General features: G+C 39.4%; 1 protein-coding gene across 4 annotated transcripts in view; it reads left to right on the top strand.

Annotated features, from left to right (window-relative positions):
- Window positions 1–18117, top strand: part of MEIS1 (Meis homeobox 1) — a 123597-nt gene that overhangs the window by 30753 nt on the left and 74727 nt on the right. The window lies entirely within an intron of this gene.

Genomic DNA, 18117 nt, shown 5'->3' with positions numbered 1-18117 from the left:
AATTCAACATTTTAAAAACAGATGACTTAAAAATTAAAGCTGCATGTTCATACTTCTTTCTGAAGAGACCAACTGCAGTGGATTTTGTGTTTAATTTAATGCAACTAAAATTTTAAAAGAATCTTTAATCTGAATATAAAAGAGAGTGTTTTATTGAAGTTGACTCTGAACCCACGATAGGTATATACTTTTAAATCTGGGTTTATGATCCTGTTTCATTCAAGCGCTGTTAGACAACAAAAGAATTATGTTTCCAAAAAAGGTTGAACAATGCTGATTAGAATTGCAAAATCTACATGTAACAAGATTAGTTTTTAAACTAAAACAGTATATTTTATTTTTTTTTATACCCATGGATGTATCTTACATTGTGAATTACATCTCTCTATAGAATTTTAAGTATTTGAAACACTTTACTGTTGAAAGAAAAGTTGCTGACTTCATCACAAGGATAGCCTAGTAAAAATGGGGCCTGGAATAGTAAACTGTTGCAGAGCTGAGGCAGAAACTGGTAACCTTCTGACCTCTGACTTTTACTGGAAAATGATATGCAACATAAATTCAAGGGGCCTCTTTTCTTTCAAGTATGTATACATATATATTATAGTGTCACCATTCACAATGCTGTCGTTAAGATGGTGTCAGCACGTTCATTAGAGCCCCCTGTCTTCAGGAGTTAATTTTAAATCCTGTTGTGTGTTTTTTTTTTTTTTTTTTTTAAGGATGTAAGCTGCTGCAGGTTTGTGTGTGTGGGGGGGGGGGGGGGGAACTGCTTTGAACTGAAACTTGGTATTTAAGATTTCTTAGCCAAGAATGAGATATTCTTATGTTGGGAGTGGTGGAAGTCTGTGTGTGGTGACGGGGTTTGAGGGGGGAGGTGTTTGGAGAACTTTCATGGGGAGGGTTTTGAAAAGTGACTAGGCAATTTAGGAGTCCCATCTACTTGGGACTTGAGCTCCTAAATCCTTTAGATGCTTTTTGAAAATCTCTACTTAAAATGGGTTTGATTTTTTTTCAAAATGTGGCACATTATTAGTGTGTAATGTGTGTCAGTCATTTCTGTTATCTTAAAGTAAACTGACCAAAATATATGTTGCTCTCTTCCTGGGTCATTCCTAGTAGCCCAGTGTTTTGCATAAAGAATGAGGAGTACTTGTGGCACCTTAGAGACTAACAAATTTATTTGGGCATAAGTTTTGCATGTCATTTATAGCAAGGTGCATGCTATGAAGACAGAGAATGCAATTTTTCAAAAATGCCTAGGTCCTATTGACATTCAATGGGAAGACTTTCAATGGAACTTAGATTCCTAAGTCACTTAGACACTTTTGAAAATTTTACCCAGAGTTTATAAAGAACTTTAATGAAATTGGAACTCAAGGTGCACAAGATCTTTGTACAAGTGATGTGGTTTTTATAAACACATCAAGAGGAGTGCCCCAAGGGTCGGTCCTGGGGCCGGTTTTGTTCAATATCTTCATTAATGATCTGGAGGATGGCATGGACTGCGCCCTCAGCAAGTTTGCAGATGACACTAAACTGGGAGGAGTGTTAGATATGCTGGAGGGTAGGGATAGGATACAGAGGGACCTAGACAAATTAGATGATTGGGCCAAAAGAAATCTGATGAGGTTCAACAAAGACACGTGCAGGGTCCTGTACTTAGGACGGAAGAATCCCATGCATTGCCTCAGACTAGGACCGAATGGCTAGACAGCAGTTCTGCAGAAAAGGACCTAGGGGTTACAGTGGACAAGAAGCTGGATATGAGTTAACAGTGTGCCCTTGTTGCCAAGAAGGCTAACGGCATTTTGGGCTGTATAAGTAGGGGTGTTGCCAGCAGATCAAGAGATGTGATCGTTCCCCTCTATTTGACATTGGTGAGACATCACCTGGAGTACTGTGTCCAGTTTTGGGTCCCACATTACAACAAGTATGTGGAAAAATTGGAAAGCGTCCAGCGTAGAGCAACAAAAATGATTAGGGGACTGGAACACATGACTTATGAGGAGAGGCTGAGGGAACTGGGATTGTTTAGTCTGCAGAAGAGAAGAATGAGGGGGGATTTGATAGCTGCTTTCAACTACCTGAAAGGGGGTTCCAAAGAGGATGGATCTAGACTATTCTCAGTGGTAGCAGATGACAGAACAAGAAGTAATGGTCTCAAGTTGCAGTGGGGGGGGGTTAGGTTGGATGTTAGGAAAAAAATTTTCACTAGGAGGATGGTGAAGCACTGGAATGGGTTACCTAGGGAGGTGGTGGAGTCTCCTTCCTTAGAGGTTTTCAAGGTCAGGCTCGACAAAGCCCTGGCTGGGATAATTTAGTTGGGGATTGGCCCTGCTTTGAGCAGGGGGTTGGACTAGATGACCTCCTGAGGTCCCTTCCAACCTTGATATTCTATGATTCTAAGAAGGATCATTGTGTTAAACTACTTGAAAGAGGAAACTAGGTATTCATAATAACTACTTATGCAGATTTCAGAGCAGCAGCCGTATTAGTCTGTATTCGCAAAAAGAAAAGGAGTACTTGTGGCACCTTAGAGACTAAGAAATTTATTTGAGCATAAGCTTTCGTGAAGCTTGATGAAGTGAGCTGTAGCTCACGAAAACTTATGCTCAAATAAATTTGTTAGTCTCTAAGGTGCCACAAGTACTCCTTTTCTTTTTACTTATGCAAAGCAACTCTGTGGGCTTGTCTACACAAATGTTTACTTTGCCGAAAGCTGGGGTGTGAATCTACCATGCATTAGCCTGCTGTGTGCCAACTGTGTGGACCCTGTAGACACACACTAACAGTTCCTCAATGTGCTTTGATCTACCCCGCTTTGAAATGCAAATAGATTAAAGTATACCACGGACTGTTAGTGCATGTCAGGAGGGTCACACAGACCATTAGTGCACAGCAGGCTAGTGAGGGATAAATTCACACCCCAGCTTACTGTGACCTAAATGTTAGTGTTGACAAGCCCTGTTAGTGTGGACGTGTAGTAAACACAAATGGAGTGTCCACCCTTCAGATAGGGCTTGCCCCTGTGCTAGTTGAAGTGAATGGCAAAACTCCCATTTAATTCAAAGGTGCATAAAGCAGGATAGTGTAAGTCTGGGCATCTTGCACTTGCATTCTGTGCTAGCTCCTTCTGCACCAGCATGAGGTGTCGTTAGGGTTGCCAACTTTCTATTTGCAGAAAACCGAACACCTTGCCCCGCCCCTTGTCTCCTCCCTTCTCCGAGCCCATGCCCGCCGCTCATTCCATCCCCCCTCCATCCGTTGCTCATTCTCACCCACTGTCACTCACTCACTCATTTTCACCAGGCTGGGGAAAGGCGTTGGGGTGTGGGAGAGAGTGAGGGCTCCGGCTGGGGGTGTGGCTCTGAGGTGGGGCCAGAGATGAGGAGGTTGGGGTGCAGAAGAGGGCTCCAAGCTGGGGTTGAGGTACGAGGGGGGGCTCCAGGCTGAGGCAGGGGGTTGGGGTGTGAGAGGGGGTACAGGCTCTGGGCTGGGGGTGTGGGCTCCAGGGTGGGGCCAGAAATGAGGGGTTCAGGGTGTGAGAGGGGGATCTGGACTGGGGCAGGGGGTTGGAGTGCGGGGGGGGTGAGGGTTCTGACTGGGGGTGCGAGCTCTGGGGTGGAGTTTGGGGTGCAGGAGGAGGCTCCAGGCTGAGACAGGGGATTGGGGTGCAGGAAGGGGTGCGGGCACCAGGCACTGCTTACCTCAGGCGGCTCCCAGTAAGCAGCAACATCTCCCTCCAGCTCCTATGCGGAGGCACGATCATGTGGCTCTGTGCGCTGCCCATGCCTGCAGGTGCCACCCCTCAGATCCCATTGGCTGTGGTTCCTGGCCAATGGAAGCTGCTGAGCTGGTGCTGAGGGCAGGAGGCGTGGAGGTAGTGTGCAGAGCCTCTGTGGCCGCCCCTGTGCCTAGGAGCCAGAGGGAGATGCTGGCGGCTTCCTGGGAGTCGTGCGGAGCTGCGTAGGGAGCCTGCCTGCGCCGCCAACCAGACTTTTAACGGTCCGGTAAGCAGTCCTGACCGGAGCCACCAGGGTCCCGTTTCAACCGGGCAAAAACTGGACACCTGGCCAAAGCTAGGTTTCGTGCAAGGAAAAATTTGAAAGTCAATGGCAGGCCAAGGAAAAGCTGATGGCAGTTTTGCCAACTCTTACAGTGTTTTTCTTGAAGCTCCTAGAGTCACGTGATTGTGAGAATTTCAGCTATTGTTTAAAAAAAGAAAATAAGTTTCCTGCCCTCCTGGTTGCAGAGAGTAAAGATTGAAACCTGAATCCTAGAAGCTCAAAAGACAGAAGGCAAATACCTCCCTCCCCCATCCCTCCCAAAAAGAAAATTATTATTTTTAAAATCTTGTGGATTTTAATCAAATCTCGTTATTTTGGGGGCCTGATTTGTGATTATAGAACACTTGGGGTTGGGCACTACTGCACTGAATCTGCAGTTAAGCAGCTTTATTGGCTATGCCCCTCTTCGAGATAGGAGGGCAAAGTAGTTATGGGGGCTACCGCAACAATATAGCAGCAATACCCACCATGGAATGGGTCAAGTGCCACTACACAGTGTAGGGTAGAGAGAGGAAGATTCTGTCCCCACCACAGTCTTTGTGGAACAGAGAATTTGCTCCATAGTACATAAGCTGTATTACGTGCATTGGGTATAATGTATACATTTATATATCTGTGATTTCTTCACATTAGGCCAGAATTATTCTCTCTCGTAATATAAAATGCAATTAAAATATCTGTAAAGGTATTAACCCTGATGATCAAAATAGTAAAAATAAATAAATAAAATTACACTTGTTTCTTCAACCTATTTCCCGCTTAACAGTGTAGTATGTATAGTACAAAACGTCACCTGTGTTCACCCCCAGCTCCAACAGAGTTCAATATCCGCCGCAAAGGAATATCTAGTCCAGTATCCTGTCTTCCGACAGTGGCCAGTGCCTGGTGTTTCAGAGGGAATCAACAGAACGGGCAATCATAGGTGCTTGTCATCCAGTCCCAGCTTCTGCCAAACAGAGGCTAGGGACACTCAGTACATGGTGTTGCATCCCTGCCCATCCTGGCCAATAGCCATTGCTGGACCTATCCTCCATGAACTTATCTAGTTCTTTTTTGAACCCTGTTATAGTCTTGGCCTTCACAACATCCCCTGGCAAGGAGTTCCACTGATTTGACTGTGCGTTGGGTGAAGAAGTACTTCCTTTTGTTTGTTTTAAACCTGCTGTCTATTAATTTCATTTGGTGACCCCCTAGTTCTTGTGTTAGGAGAAGGAGTAAATAACACTTCCTTATTTAGTTTCTCCACATCAGTCGTGATTTTATAGACCTCAGTCATATCCCCTCTTTAGTCGTCTCTTTTCCAAGCTGAAAAGTCCCAGTCTTATTAAACTCTCTTCATATGGCCGCCATTCCATACCCCTAATAATTTTTGTTGTCCTTCTTTGTACCTTTCCAAATTCCAATATATATTTTTTGAGATGGGGCGACCATATCTGCACGTGGTATTCAAGACGCGGGCATGGATTTATGTAGAGGCATTACAATATTTTCTGTCTTATTATCTATCCCTTTCCTAATGGTTCCTTTGCAAATGTTCCTAATGGTACATTTGCAGAAATGCATTTTTGTGGGTGTGTAGATGGGTTGTTTGACAACTGGATACGAAGGTGTATGTGTGGGGCAGGTGTAATAGAGAGTGTGTGTGTGTGTGTTGTGGGTGCACTCAGACTTGAAAGACAAGGCCTGATAGGCTTAAAAAGAAAAGTATCCATTTACATGTGTACATGTTTGTTCATCCTGTAGTCGTCTATTACGTATTTTTGGACAATTTTTTTTAAAAGTGTCTCTTATTTACCTGATGCATCATTGCTTTTTTAATCCCTGTAATGTGTATCTTACAAGTTGTCTGAGTACTTATTTACAAAATCAACCAATCTCCCCTTCGAAAACATCCTTGGTGCTCTATCATTTTAAAGTCTTTTTTTGTAAAACATAAATGCATTTACTTAGTAGGCAGCAATAATTCCTTAAAGCTGTTACAAAATTTGTTAGTCTCTAAGGTGCCACGAGTACTCCTTTTCTTTTTACAGTCTGTTGTGTAAATCCATATTTAACTGCTTGGGAGATGTTAGGAAGTATCGTGCCACTGAATAGCAGGATATGATATTACATAGTTCTTTGACACAGTTTCTTAGAATGGCTTGTTATTGTGTCAGTCATAGGACGGAATAGTTATAATATGGGTATGTCTAATAATGTTTTGAAAAAGATGTAAGGACTTACTCTGTCTTTGCTACATACTTACTATGTAAGACCTTTAGCAGCCTATTTTCAAATGCTTGCTGCGGTCTGAATTTTGGTTAACGTGGTGCTTTTTGGTGCAAAGAAAGCTCACTCTACCTTATGGAGAAGTGCTTGCAAAATTCTATTTTAAAAAATGAAGTCAGTTTTTTAGGTAGGGTTATGCAAAAAGAATCCCACAGTAGTAGAAGAACATAAGAACGGCCATACGGGGTCCGACCAATGGTCCATCTAATCCAGTATCCTGTCTTCTGACTGTGGCTAGTCCTTTATTTTCTTTTGTTACATGCTTTAATTTAAAAAGGCTTTTGCTTGTTTTATGATTTTGCTGTTGTTTTAAAGAAGGCTCCTGAATAGAGAGACCTTGTATAAGCAATTTCAATCGAGTGAGGTTTTTTTAATGTTCGTATTTAGCTATCCTGTACCGTTGAAAATCTATCAATGTCTTCTTTCTTGTTTAAGCCTCAGACCAGGTTCAAAATGTTGTGTTTTTTTTTAACCTCAGAATTATTGTTGCTCTTTTTAAGGTACTGACTAAAAAGCAATGATATTTCTTTCTAAAAATGTATCAATAGTTGCAATGTTTTTCTGGCTTTTGTCTGAGTTCAGGCAAACTATAGGCAAAAGGCAATTCCATTTATTATTGAAGGGAATCTCAAGGCAGTTGTTTCAAGCCTGTGAAGCCAGCAGGCAGAGCTGGATGAAGGGGGGAAAAAAGGGCCACATTATGTTCCAGATGACTGAGCAACGATTTATATACCAGCTCTCCTTTTTACATGAAGAAGAAAAGTAATAACAGCACAGACCCAGGCATTTGAAACAGTCAGATGTCCGATGACTAATGGGATAGGTGGGAAGGCGTTCTCTGATTGGATGTCTTAATGAGCACATTTTGCACAGAGTTTGGGCTGCAGTTCCCCTTGACCTTTGCCCTTTATTGACCGAACTGACACTTCATTTTTCACATACTTCCAATTATGGCTCAGCTTAAGTGTTGCCCTGCCTCCTTTATTTCTTTCCTATGGACAACTTGAGAATGGTTGAGGCCACAGAAGATATTTTAATTTGAAAAACTACCATAGCAATTCAGATTTAGGATGTAATCTGAAACTGCTGTCAGTCTGCAGGTTCCTTGATGAAAACAAAAGTTTTAATGTTTCCTGCTTAGCAATTTTTTAAAACAGGATTTTAAATAATACAAATGTTTTGTTAGGAACCCATGAAGACTAAACTTAAATATAAAGCAAGGACTCCTTTTGATTCTGGTGTTCTATTGGTCCAGGTGGTTTGAATGATATGTATTTGTTCACACCCACTCGGCTTTTTCTCAAGAGACTGTTTGTAGTGTTGCTCTGAAATGAAATTTGACTAACAATCTCTTCATTGACTGGAAAAAAGGAAAATATAATTGTACTAACAGTTCTTAAGCCTTTTGACCATTGTGTAGCATTATTTGTTGTTTTGGTAATGTTTAATGTGTGAATGCAAATTAAAGCGTGCCTTGGTGTGTTGCTTTGAGAGATGTAGTAAATGATGCGCTGAAAGTAAGAGGCAGGTATAATGAAGGTGCAGAAGGCTCCTGAATCTATGGTTGCCTTTGTTATCGAGAGATCCATTTTACAGTGATCCATAACCCAAATGTGTGTGTATTCCAGCTTAGATGACATTCACAGGATTGTTTCAAAGCAGAAATTTGTACAGGTTTTGGTTTTTTTGGCTGACCTACCAAATGTGAGTTACATTAGTAACATCCAGAATAGAATAAATTCTCAAACTGTGCAGGTGGGTGGATTTTAAAAAAACAGAACAAAGGCTAGTAAGACCTAACCCACCTGCATGGTGTCACTGAATTTCATGACATGTATTTTGCTAGAAACTTTGTCATGTGAAGTTCACCCGAATAATAAGCAGGTATATTACCTGTGTACTAGCAGTGACTGCTTTGCATTTAAATACATGGAAAGTATATCTACAATTATTTACACCCACAGAGAGGTCCCTAAAACACAGAAATATTTATCTCAAAAATGTCTGAAATGTTACCTACTTTATTATGTAGCCCTCTGGCATAGTAATAGCATGGCATATTTTTACTATAATATGGTAATAAAAGAATATGTAAAAGGCAGACAAAGGTTCTGCCTTTTCAGTAAGGTGACCCCTGTTACCAAGTAACTGCTTTACTTATGAGCTTATTAAAAACTCAAAAAATGAGCTTTTCATACTTCACAGGCATTGATGTGAAAATGAGCTGTCCTGTGCGTAGTTTTCTTGATCATTTTTAGAACAATTGATTAGCCAAAGAGCTGCTGTCATTAGTTGACATTGACTGATAGCAATTTGTCACAAGCTCCGAAGGTCAGCCAGACAGTGGAAGCTTCGGCTTGTCTTTGATTGACCTTTACTGATGCCATTATCATGGGATTGGTTAGACTAGATGTGACCCTCAATTGAAAAAGACGTGGCATTAGTCAACAGGGGCTGTTTCCAGTATTTTCTAGTTATTTATATATTGTGAATCTTGAATAGGTCTAATCTCTCTCTCTTCTTACCACCCCCTCCCCCCCCCCGGCCCGTGTCCAGCAGGTGCTTTGCTTTAATTCAGCATCTACACCTGTGTGTCTGTCTTGGCACAAGATAGATTTTTTTTTTTAAGAGAAACTTGAACTGTTGGGGTGAGTTTATAACATTTTAACCTACGTACGCATTCTTCAGCTGCATCAGAATTAATTATTTTTCTCTCTCCAGAATCATGTTTTATTTTTTAACATTGATTGAGTAGCTGAGAATTATGCTAATAATGACATGATGTAAATTCATCATTCAGCTGTAAAGCCGGAGGGTGTGAAACTATTATTTATTATTATTATTTTGGTGGTCTTGTCATTCTTGATCAGCTGTTGCAGTTAGACTTCACGGAGACTTTTAATACTGCTGTTTCAGCCATACAGGGTTACATTTTCAGAATGGTGCATTGTAAACAATCTACAAGCTTCATGCACTGTAGTGAAAATGTATCCTATTCTGTGCTCAGGATCTCTTCTGATAATGTATTTAAAAATAAGAGTTTTCTGTGTTATTAATAGCCTCTTTCATATTTTTTGACAACATGGCAACATTAGCCTTAAACTCATTAATTGTATTTGTTTTGTTTAATTTGTGGATAGCATAGTCTTAGGGCTTGTCTACATGGGAAAGTTAGTGTGGGGTAATCTAGGATGTGAATTTAAAGTGTACTAACTATTCTGCACTAACTCCCAGTGTGGATGCTCTTACTTTGCACTGAGTGTCTTTGTGAAGTTTAGCTTAATACACTTTCAAAGTGAATTTAAGCTAAACTACACAAAGGCACTCTTAGTGCAGATTAAGAGTGTTTACATGAGGAGTTTGTGAAGGATAGCTAGTGCACACTACCTACTTCTGGCTTTTTCCCCTTGTAGAAAAGCCCATAAACTAATTACTCTCACAGTAAAACCTTCGCTTTCTCCAACTACCCTTTTTCGGCAAACATTAGTTACACTGAGACACTTAGAACTTCTTTTGTCAGGTCAGCTCACATATATAATAAACATTAAAAAAAATCCACACAATTTGGCACAGTTTAACTGGAATTTCAATCTCTGCTCCGGAAAAGTCTCAAATTGAGTGGAGGGTTACCTACTTAAGATGGCAGATTCTTCAAGTTGAAGCTGTAGTTATCACCGGAGGGTTGAAAGTGGGAAAACTTATTTTTGGGGCTGTCCACAGTTAACGTGGCTTTAGGAATAGAATTTTCTGAATTCCTTGTCCTTCTATAATCAAGCACAAAATTCATGTTAGAGGTATTTTTGTAAAAAGGCCTTTTTTTTGGCAAGTGACCTAAAATAATACATGACTCTTGTATTAAACATGTGTCACAGTGCACAAATGTATGCATGTGCAGGTGTTTATAGATAAAATATGGCTCTGATCCTGCATTCAGATCTACGCAAGTGGACCCCTGTGTCTGTGCAGAGCCTTGCTTGGGCACAGCAGTGTGCCCACACAGATCTCATTGCATAAATGGTACTAAAGTCTTGCATAGGTTGCATTTCCTTAGCAAAAGAGTAAACAGTGGGGAAAATAATATCACATGCACGATAAGATTTTAGGGTCTGAGTCCATCAAAAGCACATAGGTTCATGCATAAGTGGAGCCTTAGTCTCCTACTTGGATTAAACAGAGGAATGAATCTTAGTCACAAGCAATTACATAAGTAGATAAAATGGTGTTTGGGGTTCTAGACATTCCGTATTAACAATAGTAGGAGTCACGACTTCTGTATTTTGGGTGATCAGTTTAGTATGATTTTTACTGATCATATTTTTTCTATAAATTTAAGTCCTATATCTTTTGAGGTGCTGAGCCTTTTCTGAGCTTGGCACCTCGCAGCAGTCACTCAATATTTAGGGCTGCATACTATTCTCAGTCTTCTTAAGCAACCCCTCTTGGCATCAATGAGTAGGTGGCTTTCAGTTTGAATGTTCTGTAGGATCCTTTCCATCAGGCAAGTTTTGGGGTGTTTTTTTTTTTTTTTTTTAAAAAAGCTAGTGTTTTTGAAATTATGATAAAGTGTTTTCAAAAGCAGTGACCACAATTTTTAAAAGAATGAGTATGGATGTAAACCCACAAATAGCTGTTGATGAGTGTGGTGCAACAGGGTAGTAGCATTTGGCTGTTCTGTGTAACACCATTTTTTATTTAAATAAAAAAAATAGAAATATTCCAAAACTATAAATTGCTATTAGATGTAGAAGATAAGATATTTAGCAAGCTTTTTATTTTTTATTCTGATGAGTCATTGTTAATGCTAGTATGTATTTGTTGGTAAAAACCTGAGAGCAGACATAGTTAGTATTTTCTCACCCTTACTACCTCAGCGGTGGGAATGGTTTGAGAATATTCATCCAGATTTGACAGGTGATTGCTTCTATAAATGAATGCACTCAGATCATAATTGTTGCAACAGAATTGTTTGATTACCTAGCAGTAGCCTCTTTCTCTGTGATAGCTTTTGGATCACCTGTTTGTTGAGAGCATTTGACAGGCCTCATGTTTATTACCCAATTGAATGTCAGTAGCAATTGCAGCTAAAGATAAACGAAAATGCAAGTACTTGTTGACCTTGACTTTTTTCCACGAGATATTGGACTTGATGGCTCTATTGCTCTTGAGCTGATAAGAGTTATAAACAGTAGTTTAAGGGAAATGTTTTATTCCCAGAGGAAAATACCATGTTGCTGTGGGAAATGGCATCTAACTCGTGCCCTTTGCCAAGTTCACTTGGTTCACCTTTGCTTAGGCTGTGGGAAAATAAAATAAGAAGTTCCCTTTTTCTGACTTTAATATCTCTGCAAACATGAATTCCTACGCTCTTTGTGAAGTTTTGTTGGCAGACTACATGAAATATAAAATAAGCAAGAGACCTTTCTGTATTTATAATGTGCTATAATGAGGATTTTGATTCTTCCCCATTTCAAATTTGATTTGATATTACAGAGATGGAGCAGTGCTTCCTCCATATATTCTATGGGAAGTTTAATACATTTATAACATAAGTGTATTTGAGCTGTTGGCAAACAACACTGCAGTCGTACTTTCTCAGGCCATGGTCTGGTTAGATCTTACAAGCTGAATAGGGGTGCTCTACCCTGCTAGTTCCAGGAAAACCAGGATGTTGCAGGATGGGGTGATGACGATTCAGTATGTGGCACACTTCCCTGTGAGTCAGTACTGAACCATTTCTACGCATAGGGTTATTTGGCACTGATGCTATTGGATATGCTATCTTTTGGATGAGATGTTTCAGTGCTTCTGGTAATTAAAGGTACCATGCAACTTTCTGTAAGAGGAGGAGTATTCTCCATGGTGTCCTGGCCAAATTTCAGTTTAGATAACTATTACCTACTTTTAAATTTCTCCTGCAATTTCAGTTACCTCTGCTATTCCGTTTGTTTTTCTATACTCGTTGCGTAACGTTGCTGTGTGCTGTCAAGTGAATGCTGTGCTCCAGCAGGCATCGGCGGGATGATTTGTATTGGTATATAAGGCCTGATCCTGCTTCCCGTGGAGTCAATGGAAAACCTCATTGACCTCAGTGGGAGTAGGATTGGGTCAAAAGTTTACAGTACGCTTTCGGATGCTTCAGGATGAAAGGCACTATGTAAACATAAGATGTGATTATTATAACAATCTATAGAATAAGAAAAACAAGCTCTTCCAGAGTCAACAGCTGTTCTGATAAACTCTATACAGTGTTGTAGAAGCTTGTTAAGGCACAATGGCAATAGATTAATCATTCCCAGTGCTACTATGTTCCTACAAACTAGGATCTTATTATGTAGTTTTCAATGGGTAAGATTAAAATTTCTTTGAGAAAATGCCCCTTTTAATCCATACTGTAATGCCTGTTAACAGGGATACTCTAACTCGTGTTTCTTCAGTATCATCTCGTTTGGAAGGATTAAAATGAGCAAATACATAGGCATGTCTTTATTTATGAACAAATTGGGAGTGTCTCTTCTGACATGGTGTAATTAAAAAAAAAAATTAAGATAAGGCAGCCCCTGTTATTTTTATCTGGAGAAGAGTGCATTTGCAATGTTGCACTTGTGTTTTGTTAGAGACCATTTATTGCTGTCCTGGTGGCCCAGTGGCTAATGTCATGAAGAATACCAGGGTTGGAGTCCTGATTTCTCTTTCCTCGGGGCTGGTATGGGGTAGGAGTGCTGTGACTAAGGAAGTGCCTCGTGTTACTCTAGGAGACCTCTGGGCACCACCAGTAAGGTGACCAGATGATTGGAAGACTGGAATATCCTTAGTTGTCCATGTAGTGTCTGTTCCTCATAGTCTCTTCCTCCTCCATTTATCTCTGTCACGACTTCACCCATTCCCATATTGTCTGTGTTCCCTCCAGATAATTTCCTTGCCACTCTGCTTGTTTTAACAGCAACAAGAGAGTGAGGACTTCAGAGCTCAGGAATTTAGTCACCTTTACTTTGCCACAGCTCTTGTGAGCTGGGTGGTTGTGAAAGAAGCATTAGAGGAGGGAAGAACCCATGGAGTTTGGGGGTAAAAAACTGGGATAGAAGCACAATGAGGAGGTGAAGAAACAGTGGAGTGGAGTGGCATTTCCTGCTATGTCTCCCCTTGTGTGTGTTAGAATAATGGTTCTTTGCCCTGATTGTTACATATTATATGGGGGTGTAATTCATCCCTGTGTAGGGGGTCAGCACAAAGCCTACCAGCATGCACCACTGACAAACTCAAAATAAGACCCAGTTGAGACTTAACTGGTGCATGAACCATATTCTAGCCCCCTGAGTAGGGGCTAGTGTCATCCTGCATGTGTAGTGTTAGATAAGAATAGTCCAGGACCTATGTACTGTTGATAAGCTTCAGAAGAAGATATAGCTTAGCTTTGTCTTGTTAATAAATGCAAGTCATGAAACAAAGTTTATAGGGTTAGTTAAAAGTAGAATGTAGTGTAGAATGTAGTGAGGATCCTCAGCTGTCTGAGTGAGATGCAGAAAGAATCCACCAACAGCACCCTAGGAGAAATGCCAAGAACATGCTAGTGACTCAGGAAGCAAATGTTAACCCTGAATTCCATGTCACTTACAATGTATACAAAGCATTGATACTTTTCGCATTCATAAACCAAGGAAGAGCGATAACGCTGCTCGTATTGGAAAGGCTGGTCCCATTTTGTATATTTTTAGGTCATATTTAAGTAGAACATTGTTTTTAAGATTGTGTAGACGATCAGATATGATCGATATGACGATCAGATATGAGCCGATATCTCAGAACTAGTTCTTAAAAAGCAAGTGACAAATTTAGTCTGTATCTTTTTCATATGGTAGAAAAGAGGCAGTCAGGTGGGGTGGAAATATTGCACCTATGCTGCACTCCGCAAATGCATGCAGTTTACGCTCTCCCACTTCTCCATGGCAGGAGCCACAGAGGGGTGGTTCCAAGGCAGGCTTTGGGGCAAAGATGTAGTCCAGCATTTTTCCTATGTGCTCTCTGGCCCAGCCACTCCAAATCCCATGCTGATGAATCCTGCCCTTGTCCAGAATCCCTTATCTAAGAGATTCTACATAAGACTGTGGCTTGGTTAAAAAACAACAACATATGGAGCCACATTAATACGGCTTTCAAATTAATATAGATCTCTCTACTCCAAAAAACCAGGTAGGCCCAGCATTTGTCCCTAAATGTATTTTTCATAGCAGGTTGTAGCTAAAACAATCACTGTGTTTTGTCAGCTAGTAACCAGTCTTGTAATTTAAGTTGAGCCACAGAAGTCTTTGAAAGATAGCATATGTATTTTTTCCCCAGTGTTAGTAAACTTGTTGCACTGACAGTGCTGTAAATAAGGTGGTACAGTATGCATGTTCATGGTGTACACTAGCTTTGCAGTTGCCTTCAGATTTCCTTTAGAAAAAAGGAAAGGATACTGTGTTAAGTGTCAAGGTTTTATAGCTGTGTGGTACAAATCAAGCAATCACATTGACATTTGTTTGTCACCACAGATTTAATCTATTAAAAACAAACTGAATAACCATAATTCAACAGGTTGAAGAGAGGCATAGGGGCAACAGGGGGCTCAATTGGATACAGCTTAGCCAAATTTTGGAAGAAATGTGCAGCTGAATGACAGCTGACCGGATGACAAACAGTGAGAAGAAAAGGGAGCAGGAGCTTGAACGCTCCAGTAAATATAAACCACTGACAATTTATGTGCCAGTATATGTTTTCTGTAAAGTTAATCCTGCTTGAGTTTTTGCTAGTATTTGATGAGAAGATTATACTGACACATACCAACTAAAAGGGATGTATTATTTGAACCTCTTTCTATTGTTCTATTTTTATCATTGTTTGTCTAAAAAGTCTTTGAAGGAGTTAGTTGGTAGCTGCTTTCTTGTTTAAACAGCAAATCTACTTTTCGTGGTATATCCCCTTAATTTAATCCCAACCAAGTACACATTTAACAATTGCCAGTAACAAAGCACATAGTACTAAGCACATTATTAATAAAAGTTGCATATTGTATTAACTCTCTAGTAAGATAATTATATTTTATTTTTTAATGTCATAACATACAACTTTGCAGCATGACATTCCCTATAAAGCATTTTGTATGGATTAGGATGCTATATACAAATCATATGTATTGAATTTGTGTTTATTGCTAATACGTTAACTTTTTTTACTGCTGGAGTTGGTTTAGGTGAAATGGCTATATTAATTTAAAAGTGCCTCTCAAGTTGATAAATATAAACTCAATATTAAAAATATTAATTCTTTAATCAATTTGCTTGAATATTGGAGGCTAGCCAAGGCTGGAATTAGAATTGTATTAGGTATATCATACTGCTCTGAATATTCTATATAGCGCTGAAAAAGCATTGTGCTAATTTTAGCTTACAAAGAGGATGAAGATAAACTGCCTACTGCTAGTTTGCCATATGCCATCCTGGTGATAATATTCAAGTTCACGTTATTCTACAGAGTCTCATATTGTTTCAGTGAGAGAAAACTGGAAAAGAGTTAAGCAAATTTCTGCTCAGTAAGTGTGTATGAAATAATGAAGTAAAACAAACCTCAAATGCTGGTAGATGAAATCTGCTAAATTTATTTTGGTTTTATTGACTTTCCTGGGAGCCAGCAATTTGTTTTGGTATATATTTGATCCAATTTTATCTATTTCTCACATGTAAATCTTAGAATCAATATGTATAAAAATTGATCTTTTTTTTTCAGGGACACAAAAATGTAGTCTAAGTTGCTTTAGCACTGTTTAAAAGACTGCTGTTCTTTAAGCCCAATAGGAGAATAAAGTCTCTGCTGAACTGATTTTTAAAATGGTACCTTTAGAGCCTTTTGTTTTGCTTTGAGATTTTTTTAAAATGCAAAATCCATTGCATTTCCATATTTGGAGGATTCCTCTTCTACTGTTTCGCCTAAGAGTGTTTGACCTATTTATTTGTCACTGAGACCACTCCACAGTGCAAAACTGAGAGAAATCCAATGTGGATAGAGGGTTTGTAGATGAAACAGATTGTGGTATGGGTTTTAGAGGACTAGGTGGAAGCTTTGTGTTAACAACAACTGGTGAAAAGCTTGACCTTTAAGTGACCTAGGTCAAACAAACCCCCCACTGAAGAGTCCTGTTTTGACATAGATACCTGTTTGGTGAGGGAGGGAGATAAAGTGTGGAGAAGGAAGAAAGATAAAGTAACTATGTTGACCTGGAAACTTTTAAGTATTAAAAGTTAACACATGGGATGAATAATACAGAGCTGATAATATTTATGTAACCATGTATCTATCTAGTATTACTTCTAGAAGGCTATAGTAGATACCAGCAAATTGATTTACAAGTACCAAACCAGTCTTAAATGGTGATGGAGTGGATTATATTTTACGATCTGGCTAGTGCCCATGTTTGAAAGTGTAATATGATACAGGTTGCAACTTAAATAGTTGAGTAAGTTTCACTGATCAAAATATTTGATAAAGTGTAAAGTAAAAGATCTGGCAATAAGAGATGGCAAGTCTGCTATTGTCTCTTCCTACAATGCTTTTATAGAGGTTTTCACAGGAACAAATATGTTTAAGTAAATAAAAGCAAAATAGTACTGCTGGTCCATATCATGGTAGCACACATGCTTACGAGTCAACTTGGGCAGGAAACCAGTTAGGTCTGTTCCATACTGTTTCCATTGCATCTTTATCACTCTAGTTCATTGTTTGCCACTGAGTAGTTAAAACTCCACTTTCCAAGTAAAAGCTTCCTGTTTCTTTCTTTTAAATTTAGTTTGTCTAAACACAAACTCGATATCTATCAAGGAGGCTGTTTATAGAGGGGGGAAAAGAGCAAGAAGAAATGATAATAAAATTACAAAACTTTACAATTCAAAAAAACTAGTGGCTCCTGGTAAATTCAAAGATTTCCCACCGCCCCCCAAATAGTCAATGGCAGAAAGTTAATGTGCAATTCCTACAAATTTATGTATTCTCATAGAGACTACAGTCCTTGTATATTAATGGGGGGAAGTTCAAATTTATCCTTCCTTCACTGAATAACTTTAGAGGAAAAAATGAAGTCTGTCTTGCATATAAACAAAGTTGTGTATATGTTATATCCACAATTGTAGTGCACCTACAATATCCTTGGTTGTAGTGTACTCCATATTGCTCTGTGCAAGATCCAGCATCAGAAGTGTGTGTTTGCTTTTGGTCACTTTTTAATTTTTTTTAAAACTGACATTGAATATGAAAGACTATGTGGCCTAAGAGAGCATCAAAAGCTTTAGGTAAAGAATATAGGTCTTTAGAGACAGACATTCTTTTTCTTTTAAAGATGAAATTCACCCTTGGTATAGAACAATGGCTCTCAACCGTACCAGACTACTGTATCCCTTTCAGGAGTCTGATTTTTCTTGGAATCTGAAATCCCCAAGTTTCACTTCACTTGAAAACTACTTACTTACAAAATCAGACATAAAAATACAAATGTGTCACAGTACACTATTACTGAAAAATTGCTTACTTTCTCATTTTTACCATGGAATATAAATACTGTACTTACATTTAAATGCATAGTATGTAGAGCAGTGTAAACAAGTCATTGTCTGTATGAAATTTCAGTTTGTACTGACTTTATTAGTAGATTTTATGTTGTAAAACTAGGCAAATATCTAGATGAATTGATGTACCCTCTAGAAGACCTCTGTGTACCCCAAAGGGTACGCGTACCCTGCTTAAGAACCACTGGTAT

This window comes from Natator depressus, chromosome 3 (assembly GCF_965152275.1).
Source record: "Natator depressus isolate rNatDep1 chromosome 3, rNatDep2.hap1, whole genome shotgun sequence".
NCBI classification, from domain to species: domain Eukaryota; kingdom Metazoa; phylum Chordata; order Testudines; family Cheloniidae; genus Natator; species Natator depressus.
The sequence above is the reverse complement of the archived record's forward strand: the minus strand, read 5'-3'. Positions and strand labels throughout refer to the sequence as shown.